This window comes from Labrus mixtus, chromosome 18 (genome assembly GCF_963584025.1).
Source record: "Labrus mixtus chromosome 18, fLabMix1.1, whole genome shotgun sequence".
Classification (NCBI taxonomy): Eukaryota; Metazoa; Chordata; class Actinopteri; order Labriformes; family Labridae; genus Labrus; species Labrus mixtus.
In genome coordinates this window covers 4,911,565-4,928,546 of record NC_083629.1, presented here as the reverse complement: position 1 = coordinate 4,928,546, position 16,982 = coordinate 4,911,565, and the positions used below count along the sequence as shown (strand labels likewise).

At 40.3% G+C, this 16,982-nt stretch overlaps 1 protein-coding gene and 1 long non-coding RNA gene across 4 annotated transcripts in view; one reads left to right on the top strand and one right to left on the bottom strand.

Moving 5' to 3' along the window:
* Positions 1–391: 391 nt before the first annotated feature.
* LOC132993449 (uncharacterized) lies at positions 392–14,538 on the bottom strand. Its single transcript, XR_009676470.1, has 3 exons — positions 14,400–14,538; positions 6,917–6,962; positions 392–537 (listed from the first exon to the last, which is right to left on the bottom strand). It is a non-coding gene; the product is annotated as an uncharacterized LOC132993449 (long non-coding RNA).
* myt1lb (myelin transcription factor 1-like, b) overlaps positions 14,001–16,982 on the top strand; it is a 120,343-nt gene continuing 117,361 nt past the window's right edge. The window contains exon 1 of one of the 3 annotated variants that reach the window (XM_061063300.1): positions 14,001–14,554. The gene's annotated coding sequence lies outside the window, so the exon portion shown is untranslated. Of the gene's footprint in view, positions 14,555–14,903; positions 15,225–16,982 lie in introns of those variants that run through there. The other 2 variants (XM_061063299.1, XM_061063301.1) reach the window with 2 other exon arrangements.

The following is a 16,982-nucleotide window of genomic DNA, read 5'->3' as shown; positions in this document are numbered from 1 at the left end:
ACTTTGCACGGAAGACATTCATCAAAGTGATGAAAACGTATTTATTAGTAATAATAATTACAAAATGTTGGCAAGTTTCATCATTAAAGAAGCTGCTCCAGGTTTGTTTAAGACCTAATTCCCCATTTCCATTGATTGATTTTCCCCTTTTTGCTTCTTTTCTAAAGTCTTTTTGATTCCTCTCTAACACAAAGATTTGGCATTTAGCCTCTATTTCAAGGACTGTTTACCTTTAGTACAGTCGTTCTCAACTCGTCTAGCAACATCGCCCACGATGCCATCTCAATGAGAACTTGCGACCCAAATTTAAAAAAAATTCCAATTCTGATTCAATGACAAAGAGAAGTAATAAAACATCACAAAACACGACAGTACAACTTTCATCTTTGACAGTAGTTTTTTTTTTTTTTTTTTTAATGATAGGACAGGGGCTGCATGGTGCCGCAGCGGTTTGCGCTGTTGCCTCACAGCGAGGAGGTTCCTGGATCCAATCCCCGTCTAACAAGGTCCTCTCTGTGTGGACTTTGCATGTTCTCCCTGTGAATGCATGGGTTCTCTGCGGTTACTCCGGCTTCCTCCCACAGTCCAAAGACATGCTCGTTAGGTTAATGGGGACTCTAAATTGCCTGTGTGTGTGAATGTGAGTGTGTGAGTGTGTCTCTATATGTCAGCCCTGTGATTGAAGGGCGACCAGTTCAGGATGTAACCCCGCCTCTAGTACAATGACAGCTGGGATCGGCCCCAGTGCCCAGTCATCTCGAACGGGACATGTGGTCAAGGTAATGGATGGATGATAGGACGGCTGAAGAGATGGAAAATGCTGGAAGAAGAGAGTGAGGCTATAAGGAGCTATAAACAGAGAAATCTTTGATTGGTATGATACTTTTATTTATGAATTGATTGAATTGTTAGATTTTTAAATTTGGATTTGTTGATGGTAAAAACACTAAACACCACATGACTCCATCGCACTGACTCTAAAGGAGCATGGGACCTGAAGCCCTGAGGAATGAAAACCATTCGATGAGTCATCCCAATTTAAATTTGGAAAAAAGACCAAAAAAGCCTCCAGCCTTTAGCATCTATTAAAGTTGGAGGTGGGCGTGTGATGCTGGATATAGTGAGTCATTAGCTCAGAAGTTTGTTGTGCATGGTAATCAGAGCCACACCTCGCTGTAAGGAGAGGAAATGTCATGACTGGAGGCCTTTTCATGACTCCGTTAAGAGTCTTTCTGGAGGACACATTGGTCATGTGGCTGAAGGGATCGAACACCTGACCTTCAGGTTGAGAGACAACAACTCTACCAACTGAGCCACAGCCGTCCCATATGAATATGAACAATTGCATTAATTTAATTTGAAAAATATGCTTCCATAATGGATAAACAAAGACCATATAAAATATCTGAAATCTCTGTTATATATAACTCGTTTACTCTAGAGTTGTAATTTGCTGTAATTATGTTTGTTTTTGCCAGTTCCTGGATGTGTTTGTTTTTATTGTCATTAGATTGTGACAGTGATGCTGTAAAGTTGATCCTCTAGGAAAATTAAATAAAACCAAACAAGCCTCGGAGCTCACCTGAGCCGCGTTTTTATATTTGTGGGAGCCACAGGACGGCCTCATTAATCAAAGAGTGCCTCAGTGAGCTCTGATAACTGGCACTCTGGAACGTACATGACAACTTCAAAAATACTGGAGGTGGGATTACAGGGACAAACTCACAGTCTTATTTCACAAAACTGTGGTGAGACAAAAGAGTCAGACATCACACTACTGCTACAGACAGTGTAGCAGTGTGTAGCAGCTTTTGACTGGACTCGATCTTATGGCTCCAATTCTTTCCAAGAACTATCATCAATCTCTTTTTCTTAACTCTTTTTTGCTCTGTGTTGAAGTTAGGCTTATTTTTTTGTCCCTCAACACATCTAAACTTGTGTTTGGCTGGTTCTCACTGTAAACATGAGATGAGTGTTTTCATGGTCTGAAAGTGACACATTTCCAAAGTGCCTTAAATCTGCATTCTGTCTAGTGGCCAGCAGGTTTTTTTTACTGGTTGCAAAAACAAATCTGAGTCTTTCACTAAGAATGGAAAGCGGGCATTTCTTCTGCCATGTGCTCAGTCTCAAGGTCTAATTCACAAAGCTTACATCATTAATGATATTCAGGCGCAAACACGGCCAAAAAGTGGTCCCGCTCAGTGCAGTCTGCTCTTGTTTTGCGTTTGATCCTCAAGAGAGGTTATCTGCACCTTTTACTTTGCGAAAACTGCGTTTTTTTACAATGAGGGAGATTTGCATAAAAAGACACAGATTTTTCCCCTAATGACTTCATAAAGGCTCATTTAAATCCAAAACAGCACCAGCACATGCAGTGCAGGTAGATGTGCATTTAACCCTTTGTGTGTGTTTTATGAATTAGACATTTTGACTCTTTTGCACAGGTTATTTATTTATAAGTCTTTTTTTTTTGAACAGCCAAAATCTTTTTTCACTTCTGTCTGAAACCAAGATAGCAGAAAAACAGAGCTTAACTTCTGATTGATTATGACAGGCAGTAAAATTTGGGCAAGGAAGTAACAAAAACGGCTCTCAATTATGACATTAGCCACTGAAATGGTTGGATAACTTGCAAATGTAGTATTTCTGCCAATGAACGGCAATCTAAAAAGTATGTTCAATTGCATGGCATTGCAAAAATAAATAGATACATTCGTTATTGGGATTTCTATTTTTTGACCAGCAACGATTTATACTTTCTTTTTTTAAAAATCTGATGTGGAAAATGTTTTTAATTTGCTCAGAATGACTAAAAGTAGTGCTTTTGGTACTGGCTGTTGCAGGGACTGACACCAATACAAAAGCAGGTTTCATGTTTTGATTGCACAACAGATATCTGTTCATTTGTATAAACAAGAGTATTCCTGACGATTCCTTCCATTAAAGCACTAAACATAAAGGTTTATTTTTAGGTTAAACAAGTCTTTTCCCATCTTCTAAGTGAGCCAGTGTCATTTTTGCAATGACATAATTAGGTTGCATTGGCAGAAAAGATTTATAGAAACTCTTTCAACACCTTAAAGGTCAGCAGATCAGAACATATTTCGCCCTTTAAGACAGAAATGTTTAGACTCTCTGTTCCCTTTGAAGAACTTGAGGGTTTTTTTATACTTGAGAAGGGTCAAAAATCATTCACACACTGTTCAGACCACAAAGTACCAGCGATACAAAGAAAAGGTACATGTTGCATTGCTAAATTATATTCGGTTACAAACTGATGTTTTTGTGCATATTAATAATCATCTCAGATAATCCGGTTATAATCGTTCTCCAGCAACAGGCCACTGAGTTGATCATTGAAGAAGTGTGTTTGTGAGCGTGTGTTTCAATAGAAGGAAGTTAAGGCACAAACCAGGGTAGTCCTCGAAATAGAACCACTCTGTTATTTTTGCTTTGAGCAGGTGGTTACTGAAGCACAGGGAAGCACAAGTACTCAACCATATGTGATTGAGAAGTCAGTCAATAAAGAGAAAGATGATGCTGTAAACACTCCCCAAGGTCAGTTAGCGGAGGGGGGGAAAACATGCTCTCTTCCTCCCTGCATCTTTGGAACAATTCTTTTTTGATTTCCTAATTCTGAGTAATGAAAGTTCAATTCCCCGCTCCGGTCCATAGTCGGGTTGTAATCACTGTTTTCATCAGGACCAGTGTGGCTGAGGCTTGAGATTAAATATTGGAGTAAATAAATCAGCTCTGTAATTAAGCAAACTGTGGTGCAAAAGGAATTTGAAGCCCCAGTGTTTTTTTTGTTTTGTTTTTTGTAGGCCTGACACATGCACGTCCGACTTATGGAAGACCCTCGGGTCAGGTGGACCCAGAATACACCGGAGGTAATATGGTAAGAGAAAACCAGTAATTGGAGTTAGTAGACATAGCTGGAGGGGGAGTAGAAAACCTTGCTGCTACGGCAGCCCAGCACACATACCAGACCATCAGATTCAGGTTCAGTAAGTGTGCAGCTTATTTCCAGAAGTTAAGCAGTCGATTATTAACTTGGTAGAATAAGTGAAATAAAGCGTTAAACCAATAGTCTGTACACTCTTAGAAATCCCCCCTATTAAAAAACGGTAAACAACTGGCAGTAGGGTTGCCAGGAAGTTACTGTAAAATTAATGGTATATTGCTGTTGCTGAAATTTACAGTTTTCTACCGTTTTTGTAAATTCAGCAAAAAGCTTTAAAAAATAATAAGTAAACAGTGCCTTTAAAATTGCAACTTAAAATGTTAAGACAAATAATAAAACTTCAAAGTGTCTTCTCAAATCACAGCTGTCTTTATTGAAACTGTGACAAAAACAAAGAAAATACACTTTAAGAACATGAAGGTTAAATAGGCAAAAAATCTTGCACAAATATTTACATTAAGACATTTAGCAAAGGCCATTTCCAATGTATAAAAAGTGCATAAAACAGTTTTGGTAGATACATTTTAAACAGAGAAGTGAAAAAAACTGAAAGAATCTCTCATAGTTTCATAACTGAACCTGAACCTGTCCTCAGAGGGAAACTGGGTCCCTGGACCTGCACCTCCCTCTGATTTCTCCTTCCAGACTGAAACTGCCACAAGGATTCTGTAAAGGGAAAAATCAACATTAGAACAAAAGCAGCTCCAGCTGAACAGTGAACATTATCATATGGACAATCCTTTCTGAATATTCTCCATATACAAATACGTAAAGTAAAAGTATGAAGTAGAACTAGTATGAATAAAAATAAGTCCTGGAATTACTTTAAGTACATGAATTCAGGATGTATGGCATCAGCTTTATGTGTTAAAACAGTAAAAAAACAAAAAACATGCTCCAGGTCCATTCTGACAGTCTCACTAAAGTTTCCTTTTATACATTTTCAAATACTGTATATCATATTATTTTATCTATGGCCATATTGCCTAGTAGGCCCAGCTAATTTAATTTAATCAATAGTCAGTGTCAGTTGAAGCTGAAGCTGAAACAAAGAGAAAGTTTATGTTAGCTAACCTTACCATTCTAGTACCACCAGGCAAGCAAGTCAAGTTCATTATATCCCACTTAGTTAACCACATTACAAGAAAATGTTTTGTTTTTTGTACCATTTAGCAACTGTTAAGATCTGTATTTCATGCTACTGTTAGCTGGCAAAGAATTCACTCACTGCGTTTGTGTCTGCCTGCAGTGTTTCTGTGTAATTTCTAAATCTAGCTAACGTTAATCTTACAAATGACTTCAAACTTAGTAAGTGATGGTTTTTGCCTATTCTAACTAGCAAAGCAGTAAGGCATTCACCTCTTAATTGTCAGGATGGAGATGGATGACAATCTGACAAAGCCAACTCCACTGTCCTTTCAACCATGTGGTCTCAACTTCTTTTTCCCAAAATGCATTGCAAAAACTACGGTAAATTACTGTTTTGTTTCCTTCAAGCAATAATACAGTAAAATATTGTTATAAACCGTTATAATACAGTAATGTCCTGTGAAGCCAAAAGAATTAGAGCTCCCCATGCTGACTGCAGTATAGGACATAAGCCCCGCCTCCTCCATGTTAACAAATGGAACATGGGTCAAATAATAAAATCCAAAAACACATCAAATACCTTTTTCTCAAACATTGCTTCTGTCACTAAAGTTTCTTTTTATGATAATTTATGCCCAAATGTTCACTTTTCAAGTTTCAAGTTTCATTTAGTTATAAGATGTTAAATGAGCAGATGTTTGGGGTCTCTGTGGCTCAGTGGTAGAGTCAGTTGTTTCCCAACTGGAAGGTCAAGGGTTCAATCCCCAGCTCCTGCAGTCACATCCCAGGTCTTGGCTACATATGGTGCCACCAGCACAGGCTGTCATTGCCTTTCACGAGGGTATTTTGGCTTCACTTTGTACAATGGAAGGAGACAAGACTTCCATATTTATATATAATATAGACTATAATATAGTCTATATGATACACAGACAAAGCATGCAACCTTTTGGAGTATGTGAAACAGTCAATGACATTTTTATATCCTGATGACTTGAAACTGATTCATAAAGAAGTGCTAAATGCATTTTGACCCAAGTTATTGTTTCCTCAATACAAAGCTTTATTTTATTATGAGGTGTCACAAAACAAACAAAGTGTTAATACAGAAACATTAAGTCACTCCACTCCTCTCACACCAAACAGTGAGCCCTTGCTACAGACCACCCACTTTGCCCTACAGACTCAACCAAACTTTCTGACTACTTCGACCCCCCCCCTCGCCCTATCCCATCATGGAGGGTTTTGATTCACAGGACTGACAACCTTATTATGCGGCGCACTTATTATTGATATTACGCCGCAGAGGCGCGGTTGCCATGGTCACCGAGCAAGAGACATTTAATTTTCTCTCCTCCATCATCATTATCTATGGGGCCATCTGTTGTGGAAAATGAATTCAGCCTCATTTGCATGACTGATAAGCACATTCTTTATCTGTCCCACAGAAGGTCATATGCCATGGATTTGGGGACTAAAGAGAGGGAGAGAAAGAGAGTGAGGGGGTGAAATGATGCGTGCTCTTACCTCCATGGATGAGGGAAGTGGTGTGTGTGTGTGTGTGTGTGTGTGTGTGTGTGTGTGTGTGTGTGTGTGTGTGTGTGTGTGTGTGTGTGTGTGTGAATGTGTGTGTTTATCAGAGTGTGGCTATGTGCATGTGTCTGCATAATGCATGGACATGTAATGTTTATGTATGCCCCCTTGTTTATACCCGTGCCATGGCTTTGTTCTCATGTGAGTGCTTTTGAATTTACATAAGCACGTGCCTTGTGTGTGCGTGTGTGTGTGTGTGTGTGCGTGTGTGTGTGTGTGTGTGTGTGTGTGTGTGTGTGTGTGTGCGTGTGTCTGTGGGTGTGGATGTACCTGCCATCATCTCTTTATCGTCTGAGTGAGGTGTGCAGGTGGAAGTCTGTGTTTTATAGAAAGAAACAGAGTTTACACATCAGAGCCTGAGTATTTAGAGAATGTGATAATAATTGTTCTTCATGGGTTTCTGTTGAGGACACGGACTTTCAGGCTCTGTTGTAAAGTAAAACCTGCTTCTGTATTAATTGATTTGTATACACATATAACACTTCAATCAAGACTTCTCATTTAAAACATGTTTAAGCTGCAATATATATTTCTCAATTTCATGAAGTTGTACTCCACATGTGATTAAAACGTGAAGCCCTTTTTGCACATATTTTCATGTGCTATTTTATCCAATAAGAGATATTAAAGCTCCTGTGTGGAGCTCGTTTTGAAACAACAAGGAATCTTTATAAATACTGCCTCTAAATGACCTAGAAAAGCAAACACAACCATCGGGAATTAGATTGATGACGACTTTAAATGTATTTGTTATGCCTACGACTGCTGCCACAGGTCAGTGTCGGAAGGAAAGAGTAAGAGCATGCTGACAAAAACTCCTGTATTTTACATTTTCCACAAAAAAAGAAAAAACATTCACATTGAGAGATATATTTGACGCTCAGAAAGCAGGAAGAGATTTCAGAACTGAAAGTAGATCCTGGTTCCTCCAGTGGTTCCTGATAACTGAAGAAAGCTTATGCAGTGGAAACAGAAACATATGTGACACTTATCAAATACAAATGCCCATTTGGGGCGGCAGTAGCTCAGTCTGTAGGGACTTGGGTTGGGAACTGGAGGGTCGCCGGCTCAAGCCCCGGTGCGGACCAAATATGGAAGTTGGTCTGGTAGCTGGAGAGGTGCCAGATCACCTCCTGAGCACTGCCGAGGTACCCCTGAGCAAAGCACCAAACCCCCTCCCCACCATCAGCCCAGGAGCGCCCGCTGTGGGCCGCTCCGTCACTCTGGCTTCTCTCCATTAGTTCATGTCCATAGGATCCTGTTTGTGCATGTGTGTATATTTCAGCCTATGTGTGTGTTCATGACTACAGAGTGTAAAAACTGAAATTTCCCCTTGCGGGGATCAATAAAAGTAAATCTTAATCTTAATTTGATATACTGATTGTATGTTTATTTATTCTTCTAAAATAATGGGATCACTTATTGGCTAGTATAGAGCTGAGGTTAGGCATGAATATTCATTGACTACCTGTTGTCTTATTTTCAGGCCAGAACTAGAATTAAGTGAGAAAAACAAAGTAGACAAAGTTTCTTTGCAAGCCGTAGAATCGCCCCCTGCTGGCCATTCGAGAAAACGCAGGTTTAAGACACTCCTGCCTTGCTCCACTTTTGAGACCAGGAGGCTAAGTCTGCTTCCTTTATAGTCCTCACAAGTATAGAAATACAAACTCATGTGTTTGTGTTTGTGTGTCTATCCCCTGAAGTCCCTGTTGTGTGTACATGCATGCTGTTCCTGTATGCGTGTGTGTGTGTGTGTGTCTGTGTGTGTGTGTGTGTGTGTGTGTGTGTGTGTGTGTGTGTGTGTGTGTGTTTGTGCATGCAGGTAAAGCAGCTCCCCAAGGCTCTGTGTGTGCCCTGGTCTTTCATGTCTTGCACATTTGTCATCCCGAAGACACCACTCTCTCTTCCTCTCACTATCTCTCTCTCTTACACACACACACACGCGCGCACACACACACACACACACACACACACACACACACACACACACACACACACACACACACACACAGCACTATACTGTACATAAGTAGGCTGCAGCTTGTTATTCCTCCTCTCCCTTACTCCCAAAACGCCAGCAATGCAACCTCTCCTCCTTCATACGTCTCTCTCCACTCCCTTAAGGTATCACTCCTCCTCTTCTTCTTCTTCCTCTTCTTCTCCTTCCCCCCCTCACCCTACCAGCTCTTCTCCCTCGGTCCCACTGAACAACAAGCTTTCACCTTCTCCCACACTATCGTCTCCAGTCCCCTAACACACTGATTCTCGTTCTCCTCTTCGTTTGGCTCCATCGCCTGCTTCCGATCGGCAACATCAACACCTCTGTAACCTCAACAACATCCTTCTCCCATGCTCCCTCCACCCCTCTCACAGCTCTGGGTTTCCCTTCTTCTTCCACTCTTTCTCTGCATTCATTCACTCACTTCATGTTCTCTTGTAACTCAGGAAAGAAGTTGTACTGTTGTGTACAGTGTGCAAACTTCCTATGTCTCCTATGTATATCGCTCAAAATACATGTGGGTGACAAGTAACATCTGTTTCATTATGTAATATGTTAACTTGCAAACTTCATGCTAAAAGACTTATGCACAAGAATGTGTGATCTATAGTTCAAAACTTAAATCACTTAAAAGTAGATTCCTCCAAAATGTTAACCTATTAGTGACACCATCAATTATGCTACAACAAATTTTATTCAAAAAAACAATTGACAGAATTGTTTGAGTTTCATAATGTGAAAGACCCTCTCATATTTAAATTTAATGAACAGCGGGGTGCTGGTGGCTTAGTGGTCAGGGTGCATGCCCCATGTACAGAGGCTGTTGTCCTCGAAGTGGGGCGGCCTGGGTTCCAATCTGACCTGTTGCTCCTTTCCCCTCATGTCACTCCCCACTCCATCTGTCCTTAATTTACAAATCTATCCGCTGTCCTATACTTCTCCACTAAAGACATAAAAAACACAAAATAAAAAATACTAAAATCAAAGAGGAACAGATTATAGGATTTTACAAGGCTTGGAATATTGAAGGGTCAGTTTCTTTCAGGTAATTTGTGATCATGCTCCTTGTGCAGATTTAGACGAACAAAAACAAAGAATTGTGCAGAAACAGGACCTTTATTTCTCCACAGCTGTCCTGTGTGTGCAGTGATTAGCATCATAACCAGTGATTGATACTTTAGTAAGGTAGCAGACCATGGCAGAGAGATGCTGGAATGACTTCCCTTCATGGTAACTGCAGACTTTCAATGGCTTAACGTAAATAAACATGACTGCTCTAACTTCGTGTCCTAACAGCAAGCAAGGGTTCAACTATTGCATCACATTGAATTTAAATACATGCAGACATCAGCTATTAAAACAATGGGAAATGTTTAAACTACCAATTTTACTTTTGGCCCAAAAACTTCAGAATTACAGTTCAGTTCTGAAAAGCATTTTTTTTAATCTTCAGACAAAGTTTGCACAATAAAAGCCCTTGGATTAGTCAATAACCCAACTTCTGGTGAAAATTCTCTTTGTTTGCATGGTAATCTGCTGAATCTTTTCATTCCAGAAATTAATATAGTTTGTGGTAAGTACCCCGAAAAATATTATCTAAAAAAACTCACTGTGTGGGCATACAAAAACAAACCTGAATTATATACACTGTTAGAAGTTCCTAGAATTGCCATTTGGCAGTGTTACATATGACAAGAAGGAATAAAGCTGAGTGTAGAAGCCAGACCTTTAAAGAAAAATAATTATCATATACAGTTTAAAACATATTTAAGTTATACAGATGTCTTGTCAAATGTGTGCTCATTTTACATGGACAGGATAACACTCTTTATCCTAAAAATATAACAACAATAAATTATAATGTTGTGAGAAGTCATCAGGGAAGGTTTACCTTTGTAAGAGTTAGGATCAGCTTTGGGGCTGTTTATGTTTTAACTTTTGATAAACAGCCCCTAGTCATTGGGGAAAAATCATGTGGTTTGTTCCTGCAACCATGTGCACCTGAGAACATGTTTAGGCTGTGCACGGGGCACCTTTGGACACTTTAAAAAACATATTTTTTAACTTGTTAGATTTCTTGTCGGATTTGTGCTCATTTTATACGGATATGGTAACACTCTTTATCCTAAAAACATAAAAAAGAATACATCTGAGTGAAATCTTTAATTTCTCCTCTGTTGTAGTGGAGTCTATCTTTATAAGAGTAAAGATCAGCAGTGGGGCTGTTTATGTTTTTAATAATAAAGCTCCTTGTCATAGTGTCTGACTGAGCACAAAACTGCAGTGTACCGTAGCTGAATATAAGTTAATATAAAGTATATTCTTGTTGTGATCACGAAGCCTGTTTGATTTGATAGCCCATTTTTTCAGCATTCAAAAAAAAGTTCCCTAAAATCCATGCACTAGAATATTGAGAATTGTTAATAATAATGTTATATTGTTTAGCTACTAAGTTTAGAAACGATCATAAGAAAATGTAAATATATCTTACAGGATTTATTTTCGCAATTTCCCTCTAGTCAATCTGATCTACATTTCTACAACTCTTAACTCCATGAAAACATAAAATGATTGTCCGTTGTTGGTTTCTGTGCCTGTTTCAGCACCAGGAACTGTCCATCAACACAACTCAGACGTGCCCTTCTTGTCCTTCTCAGGCTTCCGTAGACTATTTTCATTAGCGTTGACCATTCTGGCTAAATTTAGCTAAATATGTTAGTAGAAGTTGAACCGGCAGCCGCGTATGACAGTTTTTCCACCAGGATTTTTTGTGCGGAAAATTATCACATTTTTAGACGAGTTATAAAACTTTGGAGTAGTCTTCCTCCAGACGAGACACAGGTAACAGGTGAGTCAAATAAACCTATTTAAAGTCAGCTTGTTAGCTGACGCGTTCCCTTTAAGGTAACTTAAAATACAAGTATAAAACAAATGAAAAGATTAATTTTAAATAGTTTTGCATGTTTTTGTTTCACATCAGTTTATGTTAATTTATCATGTTAAAATAATTTAAATTGAGTGTTAGTTAACATGACGTCATGATAAAGTAATTTAATCTATGTCTTGCTAGGTAGGTTCATTGAAAAAAATGAAGCTAAGACAGGTAGACTAGTTGTCACACACCTTTCGACACAAAAAAATAATAATTATAAATGTATATGCAGTTGTTTAAATATTAAATTAGTAGTTTGTTGGGATAACGGGGTCACTAGCAGAACCCTGAAGCTTGAGAAAAACATACATGTAATACAGTTACAATCAATGTTATGAGTTACACCTGTGTTAGAAAGTTAGAACTGTCTACTGTGAGACATTGTATGTTACAAACAGCGGAGATTCAAGTTTCTGTTGGGGCCCTCATTGGGGGGGGGGGGGGGGCAACCAGCATTCATCATGTCTGCCAGTTTCCTGACGCTTACTCCTGTTTTTTATCTATTATTTTTTCTACTGTTTTAACAGCAATAATGCATGCAACGCTTAGCAGGGCGACAAGGTTTTCTACTGTCGTTGTAAATTTTCACATTTTGAGCCACTGCTGTACTGGAGTTTAAAGTTTGTCAGCCCTTAGGGGCCCCCTATTGGTCTGGGGCCCCAAGCAGTTGCCTGCCTTGCCTATTAATGAGCAGCGCCTCTGATTAAAAGAGGTTTTTATGCGAGTTAACACCATGTTTAACAAACAAAGGATACACTCTCTGTATAGCACAAAGTAGTAGTAAACGTAAACCAAATTATTGGTAGGTGAACAGCAGTCCATGTGGAGCACATATTACTCCAGTGTCACCAAACAATTAATTGCTGCTCAAAACAACTGGGTTAAAATTTTGGTTAAATAACAAAATTTGTAATTAACACATCAGGAATTCAACTCAAGTGCAATACATTTAAAAATTCAATTATCATGCCATCATGGTTTAATGTCTTTCTTATATTCAGCAAAAGTATTGGGCAACATTAAATTCCCATTTGGTTTTACCAACAGAGGTTTTCTTCTGTCATTTCAACCACTGACTGATTCACATTGTAAGACCACTTTTCTGTTTAAAAAAGCCTCTGCACATGTAGGTTTTGACAGTATGTATTGCACTACTGCCATGGTGGGACTTCTGGTTGTATGCTGATACACGAGTGAGTATCAAAATACAATAACTGCTGAAACACAGATTATTTTTTGTGCTAGTATTCCTAATGTGTCATGATTCCTCAAATTCGCAGCACTCTCCTCATTTAGGCTCCCCCCCCCCCCCCCCCCCCCCCTTTGTTTATTTGTTTAAGAATGTGGGCTAAATTAATTGTTCTTGATTGGCATTAACATAGCCAAATAAGAATTTGAAATTGCTAATATTGAACGCCTCCAGGGCATCTGTGTCCCAACCCACCAGAGTACTTATCATGCCTTATTCCTCCACTGCCTGGCAGCATTGTTGTAGAGCTCAGAGATTGTTGGTTCTGTAAAATACTGCTTTATGGCATTAGACTTGTTTACTGTGATGGGAAAGATCAAAACAATGTACCTCATATACATGTATGCTGGATAGGAAGAGCTCAACATGGGCCACAGTGTGTGAATGCTCTTCTGAATATTTATGTGTAAACATGAATTTATTTGAATATGTTATTGCTTGTCGCTGTCAGATGAGCATATGAAAGTCCCTGATATTCTTTCCCTCTGCCTATAGGGTGGCTGCTGCTCCTGCTGCGGTTTCAGCTGAGTCTCCCCCACTGCTGGAAAGAGAATGAATTAGCACCTCTTGTCCGGTAAGAAATGAACCTAATTTATAATCTAATTATGACGATGTCTCAGGGAGCAAATTAGCATTCTCTGTGTTTGCATATCTGGGTAAGTATGGAAATCATCACCTTGTTTTTCCCCATTTTCATTCACACAAGAGTGCACATCAATGTCACCCTCTTTATGGTCCTGTTATGATGGTATTGTAAATATTGTCCCCTGTTTGCGAGCTGTGCTCATCACTGAACACATGGCTACAACTAGCCTGTTTCAATACCCATTCATCTTCTGCGCTCTTAATTCTGGTGCTCAGCCAGCCCTGAAGCCTGGAACGAGGGGGGAAAAAGTGTTAATTAACAGCAAGCCAGCCAGCGAGAGACTTCCTTTAAGTTTGCATCCTGTTTCTTTCTCAGCTTTCTGAATGATCCCAGGCCAAAGAATGTGCACTGAGCCACGAGTGGAGCTCATTTTGCCTCTTTTAAAAGGCACAAATTTGTGTCGTTCCCATTTGAAATACATGCACTGCACATGTTCCACATGGCTCGCTATCATCCCCATCCCTCCCTCTATTCTCCCTCCGCTCTCCCCCCCCCTTCCCTCCCTCCCTCCCTCCCTCCCTCCTCCTCCACCCGGGGCCCGTGGGAAGAACTGACTCTGGGAGCAGACAGTCTGCAGCCCTGAATAAATGTATAAGAGGGAGAAGAGGAAGGGAGGGCACATTAGCAGGCAGGGAGAGCAAAGGGAGGGAGAGAGAACATATTGAGTGTTGGAGGACATACATGCACAGTGTACAGAGAGAGTGAGACACACAGAGAGAGAGAAAGAAAGAGAAAGAAAGAGAGGGAGAAGGAAACCGGTCCAGCTTATAGGAAGGAGAGAGAGCATTTTAGCTTCCTTCAAACATCTCTCCCTCTCCTCCCAGCACAAACACATGCTCATACACACTCCCACCCTCTCTTCCCGACACACACACCATTACAGACACACACATATACACACACAGACACGATTGCTTTAGGGTATACCAGTCGGCTTTGGCAGTCCTCTCCTTTGTTGTTTTTGCTTTTGGTTAGTCTCAGCGGCAGCGCGGCGTGCGCCTGTATCGCTGGGGTGGGTGCATGTGCAAGTGTGTGTGGAGTCTGCGAGGCGGTGTGTGAAGGATGCCACTAGCAGTACCCGGGTAAGTCAGCTTCTTCCTTCCTTCCTTCCTTCCCCTTTATGCTTTTCTTTCTCTCTTTTCTTTGTGCTTTTCTGTCTTTTTCGTTCTTCTCTCTGATCTGCGGTCTCCTCATCTCGCCTGGGATGCTTCTCTCCTCCTACCGTGCACACCCACTGCATTCAGCTCTCATCTCTCTCCTCTCTCTCTCTCTCTCTCTCTCTCTCTGTGTGAGCTCTCTCTCTCTCCTCTAGTGTCTCTCTCGGTCTGCGTTACACCGTCTCCTCCTGACTGTGCTCTCGCCATCCCTCCTTCCCTCGCCTGTTTTCTCCGCTCTGCTCTCTCTCTCTCTCTCTCCTCCTTGCTCTCTCTCTCCAGGCTGCGACTCATTGGTGTGTCCTGATTCCCTTTTTCCATTAGGCTTCAGGCCCATTGGTTGCCCGCCTTCCAACCATTATCTCTACTCTACCAACCCCTCTGTCATCCTTTCTCCCTTCGCTCTTCCTCCTTCCCTCATTCTCAGTCATCTCTCAAGTCGTAAAAATGATTTGCATGCAGGAGGAGAGCACAACTTTGCAGTGAGCACAGTGAGTGTTTTTTTTTGTGGGAGAGTAAAGGAAGAGAAGTTAAAGAAAAGGAGAGGAAGCGCGTTTTGGAGAGCGAGAGGAAAAGTTTAAAGAGAAGACTGCAGTTGGTAGGTTACTTGTTCTTGTTTGTGGCATCTTATCTCTGCTCGTACATTTATTAAAGATAGAGGGTTCATCAGCAGTCATGCAAAGGTAGTATACGAGCTGAAAATCTGCTTACAACTTTAAGTGGAGGAAAATCCACAATTAATGTCTTAATTATATTCTGTTCAGTGATATGCAGTGTTTGTTTTTTTCTGCTGTTATTCATCGTTCAGAAAGGTTTAGTAGAGGGATCTGAAGGTGCTAGTGCTGTGAGAAAAAGTAACCACTGGCTGGGATGATTTGTAGTTCAACTATTGTTCTAGTCAAATTCTTCTGGACTGGTACGGCTATTTTCTATGTCCCATTGCTTCTGACTGTCTAGAATAACTTCACCTACTTAAAATGAATAATGTTTGGCCAGTGGATGCAGTTTTATTTTTACAAAGTTGCATGCAGAAGTAGAGACCTAATGGAAGAATGGTTTGGAAAGTTTTCTCCGCAAGTTTTTGTGCTCCTGCTGTGGATAATGCTGCATTGCAAACTTCATCTGTGTTGCAGAATGGGATGCTTTTCTAAAGACATTTCACACCCAGTAAATGCATGTTTAAATTGTACTGTTAATATTATAACCATGTATGAATTAGATTCCCATGTTTCTATTTCCTTTTAACTTTTCTGTTGAGTGCTTTTATCTTGTGGAAAATATGTCATGTGTGTGCAGCGTCTTTTGTTTGCTGTCACTCTGAGATTGATAAGGATTGAGGATGGTTTAGTATCCGGGGAAGGTAGGAGCTGTGACTGCCAGAAAACAATTAGAAGTAGTGGAAACAACGGAGACAGAAAAAGAAACTGATAGGTGAAAAGGAGAGAATTTGAAGTTGGAAGACAGCCTGACTTCCCAACTTCAAATTCTCAAAGAGTCTTTGGATGAGTTGCACACATGCACATGCTAGTCCCTTCGGTTTACATTTCATCCTACACAAACATTATTATTTTTTGTTTTGCACGAAAGAGAAAAAAAGACAATGCAGATGTTGTTGTTTGTGCCTGCCCGTGCTCCCGTGGGTGGAGTATACTGTACACACACACAGCAGAAGGCAGATGCGCTACAACATGTTTAATTCTGTCAAGACAAACAAAGCTCTGACACAAAGTGAGCTACTTGTGTCTACTCTTCCCTTACCCAAAGTGTGTCAAAATGAATGTTTCTCATGTCAACAAATGATGGAGACAATGTTTGTGGCATCTGGGGATACTGTGAGGGATTGTAACAGCACATATCCCCATGCCAAGAAGATTTCAAATCAACTCACAGTATGTTGAAATAGAAAGTTGTTTTTTTAAGGATTCAGTCCAATATTAGTTGTTTATTATAACACTGGAATAAGAGAGCAGCTTGTGCATCACTGCAGCCTCTCCATTCTGTCATGATTCTCATATATATGAAATAATTGAGTTGCTCTCATACTCAGTTGTTTCATTTTGCACCCTGTATCTTTTAGATGTAATTGATTGAATGCAGTATGTAAGATAAGCTTGGCATGAGGTGAATCCATGTTCTTTGGATTGTTCTTTTATCTGGATAAAGGAAGCAAATGACTCGCCTGTTAGAGGGGGGGAGACTTGTGTTGGTGTGCCGGGTCTGTGTGTGTGACTGTGTGCGTGTTTGTGCCACCATGGTGCCTGATGTGCTTTGCAGAGCGAGCCGAGGACAGGGAGACAGCTGAATGTGATTAAATTATAGAGGGAAAGCACGCTACCCGGGTCTTGCTGAGACCAAC